Consider the following 23,057-nt stretch of genomic DNA (forward strand, 5'->3'; position numbering starts at 1 on the left):
GCACATGGGTCAATACATGAGCGGGACACAGAAAGGAATTGGCAAGAATACCAGAGGCGCAAAACACCAGCTACTGGTAGACAGAACAATCAGCCGAGACTGCAAGACCAGACTGACCAACCTGTGCACTGCCTGGATTGATTACAAGAAGGCCTATGAGTCAGTGCCCCACAGCTGGATACTGGAATGCCTAGAATTGTACAAGATCAATGGGACCCTAAGAGCCTTCATCAGGAACTCAATGGGGATGTGGCGTACAACACTAGAGGCCAACTCCAAGCCCATAGCACAAGTCACCATCAAGTGCGGGATCTACCAAGGAGATGCTCTGTCCCCACTGCTGTTCTGCATAGGCCTGAACCCCCTCAGTGAGATCATTAACAAGACTGGCTACGGATACCGACTACGGAACGGAGCAGTTGTCAGCCACCTCCTGTACATGGATGACATCAAGCTGTATGCCAAGAGTGAACGAGACATCGATTAACTGATCCACACTACCAGGCTATACTGCAATGACATTGGAATGTCGTTCGGACTGGAGAAGTGTAGTCGGATGGTAACAAAGAGAGGGAAGGTAGTCAGAACTGAGGGGATTGAACTACCAGAAGGCAACATTGCAGACATAGAGGACAGTTACAAGTACCTGGGGATCCCGCAGGCGAATGGGAACCATGAAGAGGCCGCTAGAAAAGCTGCAACCACCAAGTACCTGCAGAGGGTCAGGCAAGTCCTGAGGAGTCAGCTGAATGGTAAGAACAAGATCCGGGCCATCAACACGTACGCCCTGCCCGTGATCAGGTACCCTGCTGGGGTAATAGGCTGGCCAAAGGAGGAGATAGAAGCCACTGACATAAAGACAAGAAAGCTCCTTACCATGCATGGAGGGTTTCACCCCAAGTCCAGCACCCTGAGGCTGTACGCTAAGCGGAAGGAAGGGGGCCGGGGACTGGTGAGTGTCAGCACCACAGTCCAGGATGAGACAACGAACATCCAAGAATACATTGGGAAGATGGCCCCAACTGACCGAGTGCTCAGTGAATACCTCAGGCAGCAGAAACCCAAGAAAGAGGAGGGAGACGAGGAAACATCATGGAAGGACAGGCCCCTGCACGGTATGTACCACCGGCAGATAGAGGAGGTGGCTGATATCCAGAAATCCTACCAGTGGCTGGACAAAGCTGGACTGAAAGACAGCACAGAGGCACTAATCATGGCAGCACAAGAACAAGCTCTGAGTACAAGATCCATAGAGGCTGGGGTCTATCACACCAGGCAAGACCCCAGGTGCAGGCTGTGTAAAGATGCCCCAGAGACAATCCAGCACATAACAGCAGGGTGCAAGATGCTAGCAGGCAAGGCATACATGGAACGCCATAACCAAGTGGCCGGCATAGTGTACAGGAACATCTGTGCCGAGTATAACCTGGAAGTCCCGAGGTCAAAATGGGAGATGCCCCCAAGGGTGGTGGAGAATGACCGAGCTAAGATCCTGTGGGACTTCCAGATACAGACGGACAAAATGGTGGTGGCTAACCAACCGGACATAGTGGTGGTAGACAAACAGAAGAAGACGGCCGTAGTGATCGATGTAGCGGTTCCGAATGACAGCAATATCAGGAAGAAGGAACACGAGAAGCTGGAGAATTACCAAGGGCTCAGAGAAGAGCTCGAGAGGATGTGGAGGGTGAAGGTAACGGTGGTCCCCGTGGTAATCGGAGCACTAGGTGCGGTGACTCCCAAGCTAGGCGAGTGGCTCCAGCAGATCCCGGGAACAACATCGGAGATCTCTGTCCAGAAGAGCGCAGTCCTGGGAACAGCTAAGATACTGCGCAGGACCCTCAAGCTCCCAGGCCTCTGGTAGAGGACCCGAGCTTGAAGGATAAACCGCCCGCAGGGGCGTGCTGGGTGTTTTTTATATATATATATATATATATAGAGAGAGAGAGAGAGAGATGAAATGAGCTTCAGGTAAGAAGTTATGACCTGCAGTCTCTGGGTCAGATATAAACCAAGTTTAGGTGGAATTTATTTTCGTTGTGCTAATGTCACGACCGGGCGGCCAGACACAGGTAAGTGGACTCAAATGCAGACACCACATGGAGGTATAGTGCAAACTAGCAATTTATTTGGCACTCAAAAATGGCACAAGAAACCAAAATGTTAATCGTGAACTAAGTGCGAGAGGGAAAACAAACCTCTGAACATTGGCTACCTACTAACATAAAGTTTCTGATTATGGTACTAAGAAGCTATAAACACACTGTGATTAGCAAGGGCTAGCAGATAAGCTTTTACCAGGAATGCTGAGAAAGTAAACAAGTCTAGGCTAGACCATCTCCAAAATAATTGTTTAACCAAATAAACAGGAATCACACTGCGTGTGCAGCAGCAAAGCCAAAAGGAAATAGTCTCTTTATCGGGCTGGGCACGTTATTTGGGATTTTCCGGAGCAGGCATACAAGGTACAGGGTCACAGGGTTTCTCTGAGTCACTGTAATGAAAGGAGTGTAGAGTCAATGCGTGCCCCACGCAGCAGTGCAAGAATTGGTGGCAACAAAATACATAGTCTTACTTGTCTGGGTTGACGGCGAGGCTAGGAGGTGTTGTGAAATCTGTTTATGTTGTCCTAGTAAGGCTACCATGAGGGCAGCCACTAGAGGTCGCTAGGAGACCGGTGGTATATGTGTTTTTCCAGAAATTGATGTAGCGACGGACACTGCTGCTACAATTGAATAAAAAGTGGTTCGTGCTTGAGAACCCTGCGTCTTATTGCCTCCGAACATGACATGGTGTCAGAATTGAGGACTTCACGCCGAGTTACACAAAGAAATGGCTAAATTTGGACCTCCGGAGCCGTTCGACTTTACACAGCCGGCAGAGTGGCCGATATGGCGGCAGAGATTCTCCCGTTTTCGAGTGGCGTCCAAGCTAGGGATGGAGAGCGGCGAAGTGCAGGTGAACTCACTTCTTTACTCCATGGGGAGAGATGCCGAACCAATATATGGCTCGTTTGTGTTTCCTGCTGCTACGGAGGCCAGGCCAAGTCCGCAGTTTGAGTATGATCTGGTTATACAAAAGTTCGATGAGCACTTTGTCCCAAAGAGAAACGTTATCCACGACCGCACCTGTTTTCACAAACGGAGCCAGAGGGCCGGGGAGACGGTCGAGGCTTTCGTGCGGAGCCTGTACGAGCTCGCGCAGCACTGCGAGTTCGGCGGCAGTAAAGACGAGCAGATCCGGGATCGTATCGTCATTGGATTAATTGACAAAGATGTTTCACAAAAACTCCAGCTCGAGGCGGACTTAACTTTGGATAGAGCCATTCAACAAGCACGCCAGAGCGAACAAGTCAAACAGCAAAGTGCAGACCGAGTGGAAAACACGGTGAATGAGGTGAAACAGAGGCATTATAACAGCATGAGAAGGAGTTACTACCAACCTCATCAGGTACGTGAGCAACAACATGGTGAGAGTAAACCAAAATGCCAAAGATGCAACAGGGTGCATGACAAAAGAGAAAACTGCCCAGCCCGCAATAAAAGATGCAGAAAGTGCAATAAGTTGGGACACTTTGAAGTTGTATGCAAAACCAAAATGCTAAAAGAGGTCAGGGCTGAGGCTGTAGAGGACTCAGATGAGGATTCATTCTTCATAGGGGAGCTTTTCCTGGGAGCAGTAATTGAGCCAAAAACAACAGTCATTGAGGAGTCAGGCTCAGATGGCAACTGGGACATTGAGCTATTGGTAAATGGCAGTCCAGTTGATTTCAAAATTGATACAGGCGCAGACACCACTGTTATGACAGAAACGACCCTTAATAAGCTACAGCAGAGACCCAAACTTATCCAGTGTAAGCCAACTGTGTACAGCCCTGGTGGAAAAGTCAAGTGCATGGGTAAATTCCTTGCTACTACAGAGTACAAAGGCCAAAAGTACCAGTACTGGATTACAGTTATAAAAGGGCAATATGCAAGTAACCTACTGGGGAAGACAGCGGCAAAGCGCATGGGATTAGTCACTAGAGTTAACAAAATCAGTAGTGACTTAACAGAGGATGTGTTCGGAGAAATTGGCCTGCTGAACTGTGAACCTGTAAAAATCGAGCTGACCGAAGATGCAGTGCCGTACAGTGTAACCACCCCACGCCGGGTGCCTTTTCCTCTCCTCCCAAAAGTGGAAAAGGAAATAAAGCGCATGCTCAAACTTGGCATCATTGAGGAAGTCACCGAGCCAACAGACTGGTGTGCACCAATGGTGCCTGCTCCAAAGCGCAACAAGGATGAGGTCAGGGTGTGTGTGGACTTAAAACGTCTGAATAAGGGAGTAAAGCGTGAACGGTACATCTTGCCCACATTGGATGACATAACTCCTAAGTTAGCAAGGGCTAAAGTTTTCTCCACTTTGGATGCCTCCAGTGGGTTCTGGCAAATACCACTGGATCCCAGCTGCCAAAAACTAACCACGTTCATAACTCCCATGGGCAGGTTTTGCTTCAGACGCCTGCCATTTGGCATAACTTCAGCACCCGAGATCTTCCAGCGGCTCATGAGCACCTTGCTCAAGGGCCTAGAGGGGACTGTCGTCGTGATGGACGACATATTGGTTTTCGGGGCTAACAAAGAGGAACATGACCAACGCTTAGGTGCAGTATTACAGACAATCAAAGCATCAGGACTTAAGCTCAACAGGTCCAAGTGCCACTTTGGAAAGAATGAACTACAGTTCTTCGGTCACATCATCAGTGCGGATGGTGTGAAACCTGATGGTGGCAAGGTGGAGGCTATTGCCAGGATGCCCAGCCCCACCAATGTAGAACAACTCAGGCAGGTACTCGGATTAATAAACTATGTTGGAAAATTCCTGCCAGGCCTGTCCACAGTGCTGCACCCCCTCTCCAATCTACTCAAAAAAGAGACTGTATGGGTGTGGGGTGAGCCTCAGGAGCAAGCATTCAACAAAGCAAAAGCAATGCTCGTGGCTGCACCAGCACTTTGTTATTATGATGCAGGCCGACCAACAGTTGTCAGTGCGGATGCCAGCAGCTATGGCCTGGGTGCTGCACTGTTACAGGACAATGACGGGGAGTTACGGCCTGTTGCCTTTTGTTCTCGCACGCTCACAGACGCAGAGAAAAGATATTCGCAGATCGAAAAAGAGTGTTTAGCATCTGTCTGGGCCTGCAAACGTTTTACCCGCTACATCCAAGGCATGGGTCATGTACGTCTACAAACTGACCATAAGCCCTTGGTGCCTTTGATCAACTCATACGACCTTGATAAAACGCCACTGAGATGTCAGAGATTGCTGATGCGACTGATGCGATTCAATGTCACTGCTGAGCATGTTCCCGGTAAACAGTTAGTGGTGGCGGACGCACTCTCCAGACATCCACTGCACGGATGCTACCCGTCCGAGACAGACAGCCATGTCAAGGCATATGTGAGCAACGTAGTGACAAGCAAACCTATCAAGTCACATAAGTTGGAGGAAATTCGTAGAGCTACACAGAGGGACCCAGAGCTTCAAAAAGCAATCATCTTCATCAGACAAGGGTGGCCTCGGAGAATGGCAAAGAGCTCACCACTCCAAGGCTTTTATGCAGCCAGAAGCCACCTTTCAGAATCAGATGGTCTAGTGCTCTACCACGATCGCATCGTAATTCCCACGACACTTAGACCCAGTGTCCTTGACCAATTACATGAAGGCCACCAAGGACTAACTAAATGTAGAGAGCGCGCAAGATCAACAGGGTGGTGGCCCAACATTGGACTTCAAATAACACATAAGGTGAGGTCATGCAACTTTTGCAGAAAGCACAAGCCTACACAGCGACGGGAACCTCTCGTGACTACTCCTCTGCCCAATGGCCCCTGGCAAAAGATTGATCTTTGCGAGCTTGAAGGTAAGAACTTTCTTGTCGTTGTTGACTATTTTTCAAGAGACATTGAGATTGCTTCCCTCACTACAACAACCAGCAGACAGGTCATTAACAAGCTTAAACACATGTTCGTTAGATGGGGCATCCCGTTAGAACTGGTCAGTGATAATGGGACGCAGTTCACGTCATCAGAGTTCCAAGACTTCAAACTGAGTTATGGCTTCACCCACACTACGTCGAGCCCTCATTACCCCCAGTCAAATGGAGCTGCTGAAAGAGCTGTCCAAACGGCCAAGTACATTCTCAAACAGCCTGACCCCTGCTTAGCCTTAATGAGTTACCGCTCTACACCAATTGCAGCAACCGGTGCAAGCCCAGCTCAACTTATGACAGGACGTCAAATCCGCACCACCGTCCCAGTACTCGAAAAGACATTGCTGCCCAGTCCAGTCAATAGGGACACAGTGTGCCAAAGAGATGCTGCAGCTAAGGACTCTTACAGATTCTTCTACAACCGCAGACATTCAGCTCGTCCACTTCCTGAGCTTCTCCCAGGCCAGGATGTTGTAGTGAAGCTTGACGGGGAAAAGGGGTGGACGACTCCAGCCAAGGTCATCAGTAAGTCTAAGGAGCCGAGATCCTACTTAGTGGAGATGGCGAATGGGAACGTGACTCGCCGCAACAGACGACACCTTCAGCCTGTCCCAGGCACCGCTGATCCTGAGGAGCAGCAGCAGAGCACTGTTCCAGCTACACCGACTACTCCAACTAAATGGTAAAAATGGTAAATGGCCTGTATTTGTATAGCGCTTTTCTAGTCCCTAAGGACCCCAAAGCGCTTTACACAACCTGTCATCCACCCATTCACACACACATTCACACACTGGTGGGTGTGCCGCCCCCACTAAAGGGGCGGCTGCTTCCCAAGAACCACCAGTAAGGCAGACGTCGCCAATCCCTGTCCCGGGGTCTCCTCTCCGCCCTACCACACCTGTGAGAGTGACTTCCAGGGGGTGGGAAATTAAAGTACCTCTCAGATTCAGAGACTGAGGACTATCTCCTTTCTATGTTCTAAGGGCAGAATAATCCCTTATCAGGACTGAGGGTAGTCTATCCCCGTGATGTCCTGCGTTCTGACAACACTGTTTTATGTTTAAAGTACCTTTGTTAAAAGGGGAGATGTTGTGAAATCTGTTTATGTTGTCCTAGTAAGGCTACCATGAGGGCAGCCACTAGAGGTCGCCAGGAGACCGGTGGTATATGTGTTTTTCCAGAAATTGATGTAGCGACGGACACTGCTGCTACAATTGAATAAAAAGTGGTTCGTGCTTGAGAACCCTGCGTCTTATTGCCTCCGAACATGACAGGAGGGGATTAATGGTCCGAGTGAGGCTAATAGTGATGGGTCGTTCGCGAACGAAATGGCTCTTAGAGCCGGCTCTTTGACGTGAACGACGCGAGCCGGCTCCTTATTGCGAGCTGTTGCGTGGGTTATATATTTTTTTCTCTTTCTCTCAGCCTCTCTCTCTCGCACTTTTTTCTGCTTCACTCAGCACGCAGCCTTGTGCTTTACGCTGGGCAGAGGGGGGGGGGGGGGGGTAGTTACACTCAGTAGCACAGGAACAGAGCCAGAGGGAGAGAAAGAGAGCCAGGGACAACAACACAGTGTTGCCAATTTAGCGACTTAGTCGCTATATTTAGCGACTTTTTGTTTTAGAAAAAAGACATGAAAGTGCGTATCGCTTTTACTCTCAACAAGCAGCGGCTCTTTTTAGTGAGCTGAACCGAAAGAGCCGGATCTCTAAAAAGAGCCGGAAATCCCATCACTAGAGGCTAAAACCAGTTCGTGTACACTCACTGTGAAGTGTAGGGCAGGGAGGCAGGCAGGTGAATAGCGCCGAGAATAGTAGCAGGCCAGCGACGGGGAGTTGAGTGGTTACAGGCAGCAAGATCCAATCCACTGTGAAGCTGCAGAGGTAAGTAGACAGGGTTAGCGAGACAAAAACAGCAAAACACAGTTTACCGAGCACAAAGAAATACTTTTCTTTCTTATTCTCATTTAAAATTTCTAGCTTTTAACAAATAATTATCCGAATCTTACAACCAAAGTTTTCATCTGATGTCAAATTTATAGAAATCCATTATTGTACATAATAAGTTTTTTTCAGGGTCCCAACATAATTTCTTCAGAAGAAAGTACTGTACATGATGCCAGTATTTTCCCACATTTTCTAGATACTGTACTAGTACTTTGTGTAAAATGCCATCAAAAAGTCAGTTAAGTTTTATTCTTTCTCACCCGTCTTTCTGTCTCCTTTCACTTTTAAAAGGTTGCCATGTTAGAAAAAATATTTTGCCCTGCCATGCTGTTTATTGATGTGGTAAATAAATAGTTTATGAAAATACCACTAAATCTGTCATTTATTATTTTTAATATTCAGTAATGATCATGTCTCACCTCTAGTCTTCTCTGTCTTAATTTCAGGTTTCCACCATATGTTGTAGATAGTTCAGGAAGTTAACTCAACCAAGCAGTCTTTGGGTTTCGGCTAAGTACTGTTTAGAATACCAGAATAGGGAGGATGGTGTAGGTTTAAGTTTATTAGATTGATACATATATACCAACAAGACAGTGTACATCACTGTCACAACGACGTTTGTTTTCATTCAAAGGCTTTATGGTTTTTCCTATAATACCTGGTTGGCTGGTCTCTAGTCAAAATGCCCGGGCTGATTTTTTTGTCCCAGTCCAGCCCTGGTCCCTCCTGCGATGGACCAAAAAATCAGTCAGACTCTGCCATTAGGTAAAGCCAAGCCAATGTAAATTGACTTGTTCAAGTTTATGACATTACAAATATGGCAGAGACTTAATCCTTGAACATTGACAGGCCTTAATATGGAAATAATAAAATAAATAAAAAATATGAAGCTGTATTTTAAAAAATACCCAGCCCATTCTGAACTTAGGATGACACTGTCCCGTGTAATGAGAAAGTTTACACAGTTTCTCACCTCGTTTTCCTGTTATGTAGAACTGAGTGTTTAAATAGCTACGTTACTACAGTTCAGGACAATCAGTGTCCTGAAATCATAGTAGGAGTATGGCACTGCTTTAAACACATCCTCCTGAGCTGCCCTGAGGTGTGAAATGGCAAATTTGGTCTTTTGCATTTTCAAAGCCCTCTCCTTCTCAGTGTGTTCCTGCTGCTTGGCTGCTGCAAAATGCATCTGTGCATGTATATTTTATATGTATATGTGTTTGACAGCCTGTATTTGTTGAAGCCAATGAGAATAGGCACTTCACTGTGTGTGAGTGAGCTCCTTGCATCTATGTGCATGAATATCTGCATCTGACCATTTCTTTTATGTTGTGTTTGCATGAAAATAAATACAGTTGGGTAAAAAAAAGTCTCATCCAGGGTTGGAAGTCATTGTCATTTCAGTGTTACACCAGGTAAAAATTCTGTAAAGCTCTAACCCTAGATTGATCACCACTTACCTGATGTCAGCATGTTTTCCTAAGAAGACGACTGTGCTGTTGGATTGTTATTAGATTCTAAAAAATTTAATGAGATGACTGTATATCATTATAACCAGTCTGAGTGATGCAGTCACTGCTTGCAAGAAGAAATCCTTTGAATTTTGCTTCACGTTGACTCTTTCAGAAAGGTTTGTGATGTAATCACAGCAAGTGTATGGTTTTGTTGGTGTTGTGCTGAATTGTTAATCTGGCAAAGTGAAAATGAACTTTTGGGATTCATAAATTGAAGAAAGTGCTTTAATGTTTCTGAAAATGTCTGAAGTGATTATTTGTCAGAAACACCCATGTTTGAGTACCATTCCTAAAATAACACAAGAAAAAACAAATCCCATCACTCGTTCATCTTTGATGTGAAAAAATTAGACTTTTTTCCCTCTGTGCATTTTTAATAGATCAACAATCTTATGGCTCTTTGATGCTATATTTAGAACAGTTATGCGGGGTCCTTTCAAGACTCCACTTCCTGCTGAATATTGCAATTAAAAATTACCCCCTACCTTTAAACACACCTGCTTATTGACTTGTATCTTTAAACGTGGCTCTCAACCCCCAACCGTCCTCACTATTCACAGTCACACAAATGAGAGAGTTGAATAAAGATGGTAATGTTGTGTCCCAATTATACACTACAGGATTGGAAATATAGGTACAAATATAAGAAAAACCACATACAATATACCCTGCATCTCACCTTGATAAGTGCTGGGATATGTTATAGCACTGTTTGCCCAACTTTTGGAGCACCGATTTTCACATTTGAAAAATACCACCAAACAAAAATGTCACAAAAAAGCATATTGATAATTTCCCCCTGCGCACCAGGCATAGGTTGGTTCGGTTTGTCCCCAGTAGGGATGGGTATCGTTTAGGTTTTATCTGATACCGGTGCCAAATCGGTACTTTTGAAACGGTGCCGGTGCTCAAACGGTGCTCAAACCGGTGCTTAAAGAATGGAGAACACAAAATTGGTCCAAAAACCTCTCATGTTCAGCTGTTTTTTTGTAAAAATATAACAATGTTAGCCTTTTCTGCAGCTATGGGGCATATATGGTATCACTCTTGGCTGGAAGCAGTGCTTAAACAATGGAAAAAACACAAACTTTGTCCAAAAACCTCTCATGTTCAGCTGTTTCCCTCTTTTTCTTTGGTCATTTTAGCCTTTTTGGCCAGGGTGGAGGGAGTATCTGCCATCAAACAAGAAGACAACCGCATGTAACTATGATGATGTTTGCTAGTTGACCTTAGGGGATGTTGCTAACTCCGGGTCCGATAACAGGCACCACACCCGCAGCAGATGTGCTCGGTGTGAGGTCTCACAGCAAGCTATCAAATACGGCGCATTTTTCGGCTTTTTAAAAAAACGCTATGCGTCGCCAGGTGTTTCATCAGATTTGAGGTGTTACCTCCTTTGACAGTATCAGCTTAAAGCACTTGTTGCAGGCTGCTGAGTTTGCATCTTTTGCTGTGAAGTACAGCCAGACTTTTGACCGCTTCGCCATGGGCATTTTTAATCTGTAGCTCTGCTCTAAAAGAACGTACGTACCTGGACCCGCCTACTATCCTCGGAAACGTAAAATGATTGGCTAGAAGTGTATCACAGCTCAGGAAAAAAAAGCACCGAAATAAAGCACCGAAATGTGCGCTGCTTTTCGGTCTGGTTACTGCCGTTTATGTCAGAACTGGTGCCATGATGGCACCGGACACCGGTACCCATCCCTAGTCCCCAGTATACCTTTTTAGCTTTTTGCTCACCATTACTCATGCTAGGGCCTTTATCTGGGTTGGAATTTTCTCCAGGACGCAAATCACACTGACTGCTTGTTCTTTTCAGATATTTATCTATTGCTATTAAGTGCTGCCTCGTCTCACAGCATGACTATTATGTAAATTCTTCTTCGTCTTCTTCTGTTTTACTGCCAGTTGGAAACCCATTTAATTAGAGTGGGTAATTGTACTGCCCTCTAGTGGAAAAGAATGTAATTGTTCTTCTCATTACTCACGTTGATAGCTTAGAGCAGGGGTGCCCAATCCCAGTCCTCGAGATCTACTATCCTGCAGCTTTTAGATGCATCCCTACTCCAACACAGCTGAATCAAATGGTGTGATTACCTCTTCAGCATGCCATCAAGTTTGGCAAAGGCCTGATAACAAGCCATTCAGTTGATTCAGGTGTGTCAGAAGAAGGATGCGTCTAAAAGCTGCAGGACGGTAGCTCTTGAGGACTGGGATGGGGCACCCCTGGCTTAGAGTACTAATCAGGTGGAACCAGAAAATCTTCCACGGCACAGCTGATCATTGGGGTGCCACGGCACAGTGGTTAGGAAACACTAGGCTACAGCATCCTACTGACCGTGAACTGGATAAGTGGGGGAAAAAATGAGTGGATGGAGTCAAATGCGACTGGCTTGCATTTGAAACCAAATAATTGTTCAGGAAAACTTTCGCAATTTCACAGAAACTGCTTTTTTTTTAGAGGAAAACATGGCTCAGGGTGGTGAAATACATGTGTATTTGGGGGCATGAGGTTTGAAAGTAGCCAATCCAAAAGTGTTATTCGTGTCTCCTTATTGCATCCCCGGTGTCAGGGTTCCTGGGTCGTTAACCCAGTGTTTTCTGTTTTGTCATGTTCAGTTTATTTTCACATCTGTGTTTTCTGTGCCAGCATACCGCCTGCGTATTGTGTTCCAGTTATTTCCATGTATCATTAGTCAGACTAAGTTCAGCTGCGTACTCACCGGTTTCTAATCATTCATCACCCAGCGTGTATTTAAGTCCTCAGTTCCATCCGATCCTTGTCGTGTCATTGATGTACGTCTGATGTTAGTGTCGTCTGTATGTTCAGTTAGCCAGCCAGTCCTTTGTTCATTCATTCATTCATTCAGCCAGCCAGCCAGCCAGCCAGCCAGCCATTTCCTCCCTCTGTACTGTTTGCTCACTCCTTCGGCAATAAACATCCACCTTCACCTACCTGCCTGTGAGTCCAGCGATTGGGTCCTCCTTCTCTCGTCCACGACACTACTCCTGACAGAATGACACGACCACGCGTTGTGGACCCAGCGGACTCTGAACTTTTCGAGCGGCAGGAGGCAGCGCTCCTTCGCTGGACGGAGGGGCTTCGGGGAAAACAGCGGCTCTTCGCGGAGAGAGAGCACGTCTTCGAGGGGACTCGCCTGGCTCTGGGCGGGCCTCGGAGACGCCGCGTTCCCCCACCTGCTGCCTCACCTGCACCGGAGCATTCGCCGCGGAGATTGGGCGTCACAGGCCAAGCTTCGGCCGCTCGTTCTCCCGCCGCTCCGCTCCTCGCTCGCCCGCCAGCCGTTTTACTCACCGGACCTTCACCCTCGCCATGGCACAGCGGCTCCGCCTACCACCTCGGCTCAATGGAGGCTCCCGCGCCAGAGGCTCGGCTGTGTACCCCACCCGCTTCCTCTTCCCGGAAAAAGCGGCGCACACGCCGCCATAACAAGGACTATTTTCAGCTACTCCCGGTGGTGAGTTCTAGTGACTGTTTTAAACCCTCCTCATTTGATTCTTCACCTCAAATAACTAATAGACTTATCTCTGATTCATGGGGAGTCTCCCTCCTAGACGAGGACGTAGACTGGGACGAATTTTTCTGCTCTGCTCCCCCAAAAACTGTTCAGTCAAAGACTGTAAATAGTGGTGGCAGGAGGACCAGAACTATCCCAGAGAAACCTGCCAGTATCACACACCCGGTCGTTATCTCCACTCCCGTCAGTCAGGCTACACCCACTCCAGTGCCAGCTCCCAGGAGGAGGGCAGCTGCGACCCAGTCTACCTCCACGCCCGCTCCTGTTTCTCGGGTGGGGGTGACTGGTGTCCAGCCACCTCCCGTGCCTGTCCCAGCGCCCAGGCTGAGGGCAGCCAGAACCCAGCCAGAACTCCCTAGCGGCTTGGAAGAGCTAACCAGTTCACCTGCTACCTCACCACTTCATCCACCTCCTGACCCAGCCTTTCACGCCCTCGCACTATCCCTATTTAGATTAGCTGAACTGTCCCCTGCCCAGGCACCAGCCTTACTAGCCCAAGCTGTAGCCTTATCTCCATCACTAGCTCAGTCTGTAGCTCAACCATTAGCCACGCCAACCTCAGCTCCGTCGTCAGCCTCGCCTACCTCTGTTCATCCCTTAGCATCTCCACTCCAGTCAGTTCCCTCACCTGCTGTTCAGCTTCCACTCCAGTCCCCTGTAGTCCAGTCCGCTCCTGCCCTCCAGTCCCCTGTAGTCCAGTCCGCTCCTGCCCTCCAGTCCCCTGTAGTCCAGTCCGCTCCTGTCCTCCAGTCCCCTGTAGTCCAGTCTGCTCCTGTCCTCCAGTCAGTAGTCCAGTCTGCTCCTGTCCTCCAGTCAGTAGTCCAGTCGCCTCCTGTCCTCCAGTCAGTAGTCCAGTCGCCCGTCCACCATCCTGTTCAGTTCCCGGACCTGCAGCCACAGCACCCAGAGCCAGCTGTGAGCTACCCTGCTTCTCAGCCAGGGGTTTCCGCACCCGCTGGCCCGGCCGCTCCTCAGCCAGGGGTTTCCGCACCCGCTGGCCCGGCCACTTCCCTGCCAGAGGTCCCCGCACCTGCTGGTTCTGTCCTGTGTGTGCCAGGGGCTCCAGTGCCCACTGGTTCTGAGATCGTTTTCGCTGGAGGGCCCGAGGAGCCCGTCCAGCCTCATGCCTCGTCAGCTGGAGGGCCCGAGGAGCCCGTCCAGCAACCTTCCTCGTCAGCTGGGTGTTCAGGAGAACCGCACCAGCCTCATGCCTCGTCAGCTGGAGGGCCCGAGGAGCCCGTTCAGCCTCCCGTCTCCGCTGGAGGGCCCGAGGGGCCCGTTCAGCCTCCCGTCTCCGCTGGAGGGTCCGAGGGGCCCGCTCAGCCTCCCGCCACGTCAGCTGGAGGGTCCGAGGGGCCCGTCCAGCCTCCTACCACGTCAGCTGGAGGGCCCGAGGAGCCCGTCCAGCCACCACCTGCGGCTGCCTCGCTGTCACCTAGCTCTGCTTCTGCTTCGCCTGGTCCAGCTTCAGCCTGTGCCTCGCCTGGTCCAGCCTCTGCTTCTGCCTCGCCTGGTCCAGCCTCTGCTTCTGCTACGCCTGGTCCAGCCTCTGCTTCTGCTTCGCCTGGTCCGGCCTCAGACTCTGCCTCGGCCTCTGCTTCGCCTGGTCCGGCCTCAGACTCTGCCTCGGCCTCTGCTTCGCCTGGTCCGGCCTCAGATTCAGCTTCGGCTTCTGCTTTTCCTGGCCCTACAGCTGCTCCTCAGTCTCCGCCGGCTCCCGCGCCGCCTTCTGCAGCTGCTCCTTGGCCGCCTTCTCCTCGTCACCGGCATGGTCGACCACCGCACCGGCTCAGTGGCCGCCGCCGTCTTCCTCGCTGCCGCCCACCGGATTGACTTCAGCGTATCTGCCGGCCGCGTGGCCGCCCACCTGAACTGTATGGGCTCAGCCACTGGCCGCGTGGCCGCCCACCTGAACTGTATGGGCTCAGCCACTGGCCGCGTGGCCGCCCGCCTGAACTGGCTCTGTGTGGACTCCGTCCCTCCGTCCTGGGCCCCCTCCGCCCGCCCTGTTCTGTTTTTTTTTTCTTTTGGCCGTCGGGTGCCGGCCTTTGGAGGGGGGGGTACTGTCAGGGTTCCTGGGTCGTTGACCCAGTGTTTTCTGTTTTGTCATGTTCAGTTTATTTTCACATCTGTGTTTTCTGTGCCAGCATACCGCCTGCGTATTGTGTTCCAGTTATTTCCATGTATCATTAGTCAGACTAAGTTCAGCTGCGTACTCACCGGTTTCTAATCATTCATCACCCAGCGTGTATTTAAGTCCTCAGTTCCATCCGATCCTTGTCGTGTCATTGATGTACGTCTGATGTTAGTGTCGTCTGTATGTTCAGTTAGCCAGCCAGTCCTTTGTTCATTCATTCATTCATTCAGCCAGCCAGCCAGCCAGCCAGCCAGCCATTTCCTCCCTCTGTACTGTTTGCTCACTCCTTCGGCAATAAACATCCACCTTCACCTACCTGCCTGTGAGTCCAGCGATTGGGTCCTCCTTCTCTCGTCCATGACACTACTCCTGACACCCGGCAGATGCAGTCCAGCATTCCCACATCATAACAGTTTACTGCGTGTACCTATCTCGAGTGTTTTTGTGTTTTTGGTTTTGTTGTTCTTAAAGCCCTAAGATGCCACTCAACAATAAGCATTTACAGGATTTTTTTTTTTTTTTTACCACATCAAAGATTTGCAGAACGCTCCAGGAATATTTTCACTTTTTTCATTTGAACAGGGTTGAGCTCACATCTAAGTAAAACACAGCATGGGCAACCAGTTGCAATTAGCCAAGCAGGTACTATAGAGGTTAAACTTGGGAGAAATTTACCTGTTGCTTGCAAAAAAAGCAAAGTGGTGTTTATTGCTATTGTCATCACCTAGATATTGATTTGGATGTGAAGATTGCCCCTGGGTTCCCCAGTGTTCGTCCTCACTTTCATTCCGCTCATCCGTTTTTATTGAGTTTGGGTCACTTTTCTTGTCTGAGACCTCCTCCTTGTGATATTGGCTCCTCTGTCATCTCCACCTGCGTGATAAGCCAGTACGTTTAACAGTCATCCTGATTGGGAGAATCCACGGTGGGCGGGAGCAGCTGGCATGCTCTCTCAGTATGTGATGGATGTGTTTTGGAAGTGTGTGTGCCCCAGAAGTTTTAGAGCAGTAATTTGGTGTAATTACTCGATAGCTTTTTGGTATGGGCCAGAGGAGGAGAGGGCAAATGCAGCCGAGACCTTCATTATAGGAGACCAATGGTCAGACTGTGGGACAATAGGACTGTTATTTTTTACCCTTACGCCTCCCTTTTCAGCAGAAAATAGCCTGCTGGACAGCTGGTGACAAACTGCCCTCTTACAATCCATTAAGGATTGTACCTGGAGCCTGGGAGAGGCTTGAGATACAACACCACTCACCTCTTCATCCTTTTATTCTGAGCTACAGCTTCTCATCTGTTGCCCTCTCTTTATCCCTCTCTGATTCCTGACTAACTGCTGTAGTGGTTGGCAGGCAGCACAGGCTGTACCACATTAGACAGAAAGGTAAAAGGTGAGTACATGCAAGTGTTCAGAGGGTGTATAGATGTGTCGAAGCTGCTGTCTCAGTGCAAAAGTTGATCACTGTTGTCAAAACAAATTATTAAAGATGATCACATCACAAATTAGTAATTGTGACCAGAAACCGGCCTGAACGAAACAGCCAGTGCTAGAGACAGGAAGGTCATGAGTGTAAGTACCAGCTTACAGCAGATAAAAGCTTGCCTGACCTCTTTTGGTTCTACAAAAAATAAGATTATGACCTGATTTTCGTGATTTGCCTTAATTGAAACAAAAGAAGACTGCAATGCTTTAGTGATCTGAATGTCACACTAGTGCTCAGAATCAAAAATCTACAATATAACATGCTTCTCTTTTAAATAGACTAGACATTAGAAAATATTGCAGGTACTGCACACCAGTACATCTGTGCAATGACTGAGGACAAATACACACCCACCTTTAGTTATGCCGGCCAAGGGAATTATGTTTTTTGTAGGATTTGCGTTCGTGTATGCATGTCATGTTTTCTGTCTATGAACACAATGAATTATGATAACACTTTATAGGAGTGTGGACTGTAGTATTTTAATCATTCATTAAATTTTGGTTTATATCCACCAAGATCTTCAAGGTCAACTTAATTATTTTTTATAGAATCAACATAAAGCCTTATAACTTAGAAACTGTGATTCTTACAAGTTTGGTGTGTACTGTGATCATATAGAAAGTATTGCGTGAAGAATTAAAATATGATTTCACTCTTGACTTTCACTCTTCAAGGTCAACAGGTTGATCTGAAGGTCAAAGTGACAGTACTATATAGAGGAATTTTCAAACTTACTACCAGTGTTTGTATTGACATCATATAGACTAATAGGGAATGATAAATGTGGAATGGTTGTCCGTGTTAGCCCTGCGATGGACTGGTGATCTGTCCAGGATGTACCATGCCTTTCACCCTGTGGTAGCTTGGATAGGCTCTGGCCCTCCCACGACCCTGATAAGGTTAAGCGGAAGAGAATAGATAGATGGATGGACATTACTTTAAACTGCTGACCTTTTCTTTAAGGTCACATAAGGTCACATTTTCATAAAATGTGCTATTTTAAAAACTATGATTAAAATTCTGCTGCCATTTAGGTAATTATATTGGTATATGGAGGATTCTAAATATTAGATTATAGTTTGCGTCCACACATCATGTCATATTTGAAATCTAAGAAAACAAAATGAATATATACAAAACACAATACTATTCCTTTAAAACTGCCTGAGTGGGGTGCCTTTATGAGTACTTCTTGTTGCTGTCTGTTTCCCCATTAAAAAAAATTGCATCTAGGTAGATATAAACTAACAAGGGATCTAGGATTAACCTCATTGGTAACCCCACTATCCCAAAGGTCTAAGTTGTCATCAGTGACCATCCCTTCCTTTAATCTAACCCCAGGCAATCCAAATATTTAAATTTAGATTTTGATACACTGTTTTTCCAAGTCATTCCAATTAGGAACAGGAAAATAATCATGCTAACTCAGCGGTCCCCAACCCCCGGGCCTCGGACCGGTACCGGTCTGTGAATCGTTTGGGCCGCGAGAGTTGAGGCTCAGGTGTGAAATGTATGGTTTTCAGGGTTTTTATCGGTTTTCAGCATTATTTTGTTATCGTTTTTATCGTTAACTCGGTTTTCCTGGGTCTTTTCACATGTGTTATGAATAAATCTTCTTTTTTTCGGTACCGGTACTAGTTTTATTCTGTTGTATTTATCCGCGACACCTTAAAGGCCGGTCCGTGAAAATATTGTCGGGCATAAACTGGTCTGTGGCGCAAAAAAGGTTGGGGACTGCTGTGCTAACTGACTAAAAAAAAAATTCTAATTTTTTTCCAAAGACGTCCATTATGCTCTATTTCATAATATAGGGTTGTATAGGGAACAGTTGGGGTTAGGGTTACCACCTATAATCATTTAGAACTCCGAAAGTTAATTGCCTTTGCTGGTTGAAATTGGTTCTAAGAAGCTGTTATTCTCCACTTTCAGTCAGTATACTTAGCTGTTCAGATACTGCATAAGAACCAAGTACTGAAGTTCTTCACTGTAGTTACCAAATGTATGTTAAACCACCTGCAGACTCTGAGAAAAGAGGGAGATGAAAAAAGCCAGAGTCACTTTTTTTTGCCATTTCTATTTGGCGTGCTTGTTCTGTAGTTCGTCTGTGTGTAGGTGTGTTTGTGTGTGGGTGAAGATGGCGAGAGCAAACAGCAAATGAGAGTGTGGTCTTTTCTGCAGACTTGCAGTCATAGCTCTAAAAAGATGGGAGTCACAGTGTTATTGTGTAGAGCAGCGGTCCCCCACCCCCGGGACATGGACCAATACCGGTCCGTGAGTCGTTTGGTACCGGGCCGTCAGAGTTCCTCTGCTGATGTGTTACCTCTCACCAATCAGCCTTTGTCATCCATTTGTATTAGCAGGGATGCACACATTAAAATTTGGACATTCAATTTTGCATAATTCACCATCGAGACAGTGAGAGAATTGTCAGTTTCCTTCAAAGATGATTAGCATTGAGCGACAGTCATGCTTCCAGCCATGTGCTATTCTCCCTCCTGCTTCTACACTCATTGAATAAATTCCCCCCGCTGCCTGCTCATAGAAAATCTCTAACCACAAAAAAGAAAGTTTGGAGTTTGAAAACAGTGGCTGGCTGGGGAAGTTTTCTGAATGGCATCTTGGATTTTCTCTCACAGTCCGAAGACATGGGCTCGTTGTTCATGAAATTGGAATGAGTAATGACTAACCCAATCCTATAGCTATACCTCCAAACCCTAAACAAAAAGAGAGAGAAGCAAAAGGGAATGTAGTGATAGTGTGAATATTGCTTCATACAAATCAGTTAGATTAATTATTTTTTCCCCACTGATCCTCAAGACTTTTTTGCTTTGTTTTGTTTTTAACTCTCTGAGGTCTAAGTCTAAGTCATCAGTGGTGATGACCACTTAGGTCCAAACTCTAAACTGATGTTTTTGAGAAAGCAAATGGGAAAATTTTGGAATAGATAGAATTTATTGAGTGAATGGAGGCATAATATGGTTTGACATGGTGACGAGTCGTAGTTACAGAGGACTCACAATTAAAGAACCATTAAAAAACCATTAAAATACAGTTCCCCCCCCCCCCCCCCCCCCTTATTGTAGTTTTACTTTCAGAAACAAACCAAAAGAAGCAACAGGACACATGCATGCAAAAAAACAGATTTGAAATGTAACATCTTTTACTTTGTAAATGAGTCTTGCTAGCATGTGGCTTTAACAAAAAACAACTTTAACTCTAAATGCCTTTACACACTGAGCACACGGCAGAAAAAATGACATGAAATTTTGAATTTTTCAAATGAAAACTTGTCGTTTAAAGTATATACACATCAGAAGTATTTTGCGAAAATATATTCCCAAAACATAAACTACGGGGGGAAAAGGGAGCTGTAGCTGCCTTTAGAGATATTGAAATATCTCTAGCTCATTTTTTTTGTCAGTTGGGCAGTTTGAGCTCTTGTTGGCAGAGTTGGGACCACATCTGAAGAGGCAGAGAAAGGATTGACCCTGAGCAGCGTTTAGTGATGTGTCTGAGGTACAAACAGGATTATTTTATTGTTTCCCTATCATTGTATATTCAGTAAAGTATTGAGCTATGAGTGCACTTGTTGCCAAATGAAGGGTGTCTGATTGGTCACACCTGTTTATTTGCTTGCAAAATCAGGAATATCGAGAAAATAATTGCTGCAAATTTGTCACGTGAAATTATGGTGTCTGTGTAAACGGCTGAAGAAAACGTGAGTCAGAAAAATACTTTTTTTCAAAGGCCTCAACCCAATACAAGTCTCTGCTAAGCCAGTAGCTGCTAGGAGTTTTACAAGTTCCTCAATAAATCCTGATCAATTTTCGTTGTGTTAAAAAAGCAGGTCTTCGGAGGTATTCATCAATGCAAATGTTTTATCACCTCTGAGATAAAGTCAGTGTAGAAAAAGAGTAGATAAAAAGGCTTGCATTCACCCAGATGTTCAAAGTCAAATGTCATGAGTTTGACATCATAGTTTTGTGCTGTGCAACTGTTATCAGAACATTTATGAGAAGAATTGATACGCTTGGAGACGTACGATTTCAATGGACTGGACAGTTTTCAGGTGAAACCAGTACATCCCTGTTCACGCCACATGAAGTGTCTGACTTGGTTTGACATGGCTGTGAACACCCATTACCTCAGCGAGCATGTCACTGTTTTTGATCTTTCCATGCACTCTGCTACATCATTTCTACCTTCTAATTGGGATTCTTCTCACATTGGAGCAGCACAAGCTTTCAAAGACAAAGGCATTTTCACAGAGACAGGTGTGAAGCCTCCCAAGTGTTTGTCAGTGATAAAATGAATTATACTCTTACTAGAAAGCAGCCTTGATCATAACACTGCCAAACTTACTTTCTTAATGCTTCTTAAATCTGAACTGTTTGAAGAGTCTTACCAGTGTGCACTACATCAGAACACCACATGCTTTTTAGACTGTTATTTTAAGCAGACAGCTGCTGGTGTTTGACCATGTTGGTTTAGCATGAGATAAAATATGGGACTGAAACCAAGATTTTTGGTGTTGATGCTATTGTTGTTTACTCGTAAACTGTAGATGGATTTTGTCTTGTTGTGCTGATTTGGAAATAAAGGTTTAATCATATGTGTGTAATGTACATTGGAATTGACATTAGATTGAACAGATGATTCTAGATATACAGTGTGTTAAAAGGAAGGTCTGGGGCACCAGTTCAGCTCAGTGCGTTGAGCATGCGACCACATGCCATATGGCCGAGAGTGGCCGGCCTGGGTTCATAGTCCGACCTGCGGCCCTTTGCTGCATGTCTGCCCCTGCTTTCCTATCCTCTCTTCACTTTATCTGTCAAATAAAGCTGAAGATATGGATCCCTGATTTTAAATAAGAATAAATTTACTGTTAGGTACTTACAGTGCGTTCTACATATTCTCTCTCTCTCTTACTCATATGACAGTTTTGTTCTCTGCTTTTTTTTCTGATAAAATAAAATGATCCACCAGCAAAGATTGTTCAAAACAAAAATGCAAATTTGTGCAGTCATGAAAATATCTTGGTTAGAAATGTTCTCTTTCAATGTTAGTACTGCTACTAACCAGGGACGCTTTACCAGATGGGCTCATTATTTTTATCCACTTCCACCTGCCAGCAATCAGTCACCGTAATGAATCCCAGAGCTTTTCCAATCACGTCTAGAAAATGACACAGTATTTAACATCCTATTTGGTAACTGGTGAGGGGTAACGTATGTGGACTCCCTCAGTTTAATGCTGTAAAAACCAAGGGAGTAAATTTGCTCTCTCTCTCCACCTCTAAACCAGCTGACACTAACTAATTGACTTGCTGTACGGCTTAATAATACTAAAAGCAGGAAGAGCCATCTAGCCAACTCATTACATAGGACTAATCCTTTATAGTTAATTAACTTTTATTTTTCCAGTGTGTCAAACACGGGAAAATGTATAATGCTGTCAAGGGTGGCAATTTTTCTTACTTCTATATCCACCTGCTACATGTGAGAGAGACATTTTAATGCCAATGTTGGCACAGAAATGTACGAATAGGCTAAATGCAGTATGCTGAGATATTTTCATGCTGGAAAAACACTAAGTTGATTCTCATGTTCAGAAATTCATAACACATTTGCTTGTAGCATTCCAGCTCCAGCATCTTACAAATAAATGAACAGCATGCGTGGGTGGGCGGGCGGGTGTTCCAGCGTGGGAGGTTTTGCACTGTGGCTTTTCTCATGCCTTTGAAGGTTGTGCATTCATGGCTGTATTTTTGACTGGTGAAAATCCCACAGATTTGACTCACATGAATGGGCCTGCTGCAGACATATGTGGATGCTGTTTAGTGATGTGTGGTAAAGAGGATGGTGTAAAACTCTATCTCATAAATGAAGAGAGATGGAAGAGCGATTACCATATTCAGATTTGAATTTGAACTTTTATTCTGGTTTGCCAAAATAAGAGTGTACTAATAATCATGGTCTCTCTCTCTCTCTCTTTCACGAGGCCGGCGTGGACACCCAAGTTTGTGTATGTAATCCTACGTCATTTCAGAATGAGGTGACGTAGAATTTTGAAATTGATACAATAGTACTACTAAAAATATCGAGTTTGAGGTTTTCGAAAAAGGGGGCAACACAGAGTTTTCAAATTGATACCATAGCTTCATCTATTCGAAGGCTGGCGCCTGTACATTATTTTAATACTGAGTTTAGGGATTATTGTCAATTGCTCTTATTTGGCTTTTTCAAACACTGACATTTTTAAGGAAGAAATACAGAAAAATGATGACAACTGCAGACGTCTGTCCAATGCATGTGTATATAACCAAGTTCCAAGTACCTCATTGCATATTTAAAGATTTTAAAGATTTAAAGTCCTTCCATCCTAGACCCCTGGTTTAGTGTCTGAAAATGTTTAAATAAAAGCTTTGTGAATATTCTGTCAAGTCATTACATCCAAAGCA

The 23,057-nt window shown here is 46.0% G+C and overlaps 1 protein-coding gene across 1 annotated transcript in view; it reads left to right on the forward strand.

Moving 5' to 3' along the window:
* ptchd4 (patched domain containing 4) overlaps positions 1-23,057 on the forward strand; it is a 71,291-nt gene that overhangs the window by 43,519 nt on the left and 4,715 nt on the right. The window lies entirely within an intron of this gene.

This window comes from Rhamphochromis longiceps, linkage group LG15, assembly GCF_057381845.1.
Source record: "Rhamphochromis longiceps isolate RC_006_pf linkage group LG15, R_longiceps_female_GT1.1, whole genome shotgun sequence".
NCBI lineage: Eukaryota > Metazoa > Chordata > Actinopteri > Cichliformes > Cichlidae > Rhamphochromis > Rhamphochromis longiceps.